Source organism: Capra hircus, chromosome 1, assembly GCF_001704415.2.
Source record: "Capra hircus breed San Clemente chromosome 1, ASM170441v1, whole genome shotgun sequence".
Classification (NCBI taxonomy): domain Eukaryota; kingdom Metazoa; phylum Chordata; class Mammalia; order Artiodactyla; family Bovidae; genus Capra; species Capra hircus.
The window spans coordinates 141,794,343-141,796,201 of NC_030808.1; positions in this window are offsets into that span (position 1 = coordinate 141,794,343).

Consider the following 1,859-nt stretch of genomic DNA (forward strand, 5'->3'; position numbering starts at 1 on the left):
CCTGAAAGCTGAGAGTTGTTTTATCTGGCAGACAAAACTGAGGACATGAGCCTGGGACACAGCATCTCTGAGGTCAGCGGGGAGCCAGGATATACAGGAGTTTTTGCAACAAAGACCAGGTAGTTAAAACATTAACTGTTAATTAAAGAAACCCAGACACAGCAGGTTAAGGAATTTGGCGCCCCCGTGCCCACAGCATAAATAGCTTGATTCTGTATCTTCTGGCGGGCCCCTTCTCCCCAGCCCCCAAGAATCACTTCCAAAAGTAAACCACCAGGGGGCAGGCTCTTACCCCCGGGGAAGCCTGGTGATGGCCTGCACAAGGGGTTCCGGGTCCACAGAGATGGAGAAAGCACCCCTGAAACCATTAGTTACAGAACAGTGGGCCTGGGGGACACAGGAGAAGCATACCAGGCTGCCAGGGGTGGCCGTGGATGTGAGAAAGTCTGAACTGGGTCTTGAATGCCAGCAGAAATCAACAAGCTGGGGGAGGAAGTGGGAGTGGGAGGGCCAGGCACAGAGAGGAGGGGCAGAGCAGGTTCAAAGGCCAGGAAGTGAGAGTAGTGCTGGGGTGAGGCTGGGGGTGAAGGCAGGGCCTGGCCACACGTGGCCGTGCGGAGAGTCGGGCCGTGGCCCTAGAGGGATGGGGGACCAGCCAAGGCCTGAGCAGCGAAGACCTTGTGCAGGAGGCCCCCAGAACCTCACCGTGCCGAGCGTGGCCTGGGCCCTGCTGCAGCAGTGTCACCTGGGAGCCTGTAGGCAACCAGACTCTCAGGCCCTGCCCCTTTAAGAACAGCCCAGGCGTTTCACCTTAAAATTTGAGAAGTCCCGTCCCAGGAGGCTCTTGGTGGGGTGGATAGGGTGGGCATCATGTCCTGTGGGGAGGTTGGGGGGTGGGAGGTCAGGGGCACCTACTGAAGAACCTGGAGGGTAGGGCCAAGGCAGCGACTCTCGTCCACGGGTGGGCTGAAATCCTTCATGGAGCTGCGGGGCTGAGAGCAGGTTGAGAGAAGAGGGAGGTGGCTGGTGGGCTCCGTGTAGGGGATGTTACCTGTTAGGCGTCTGTGGCTGCGGGTCCAGAACTTAGAAACTGGAGACATGCACTGGGAGTGGTGGTAGCAACCTGGCTGGTTTTGAGTCTCCTGTTTTCTAAATCTTTGCAGACTGTCTGCTCGATGATCCATCTGACACGCTGTCAGGGATCACTGCCAACACAGACAGACTGAAATTTCTGGGAGCCGCCTTGAAAAAACTGGGATGTTTCCATCCCCCTTCATTGCACCTCATAGTAGAATCTCTGAATGGGGTCCCTCCAAAGTTAGCACCTCGCTTCCTCACTGAGGTTCTAAATAAGCTGGTAGTGAAGTGACCAGTTAACAAGGAGGGAGACTGGCATCATTGGTGCTGGTGAGCCCAGTGGACACTTGACTGGGTGTCTTAGCTGAGCCCCTATATCAGCTAGGTGCAGGCGCCCAGGCACTGGGACGGCTGGGCACACCTGTGCCCTGTAGGCAGCTTGGGTAGCATGTCCAAGGACTGCAGGGGGGGTCACATGAAGGGGGTCCCTGGGAGGTTGGGGTGCTCCCCCAGCACACCTGTCTGCTCACCCAGTTCCAAGGACAGGGATCCTACGGCGACACCTGCAGCTGGGCGTCCTTGTGTTGGCCTACCTGGGCCTGAGGACCTGACCCGAACTGTCTCCTTCTCCGGCTGCAACACCCACCCAGTCCCACTGATGATGTTCAGACTGCGGACAGCTGTGGTGGGTGAGGGGTCACAGGAAGTCAGAACAGACTGAGGGCCCCTGTGGTGGAGGGGTGGGGGGTCCCAAGCTGCCAGCCTCGCCTCGCTCAGGGTCA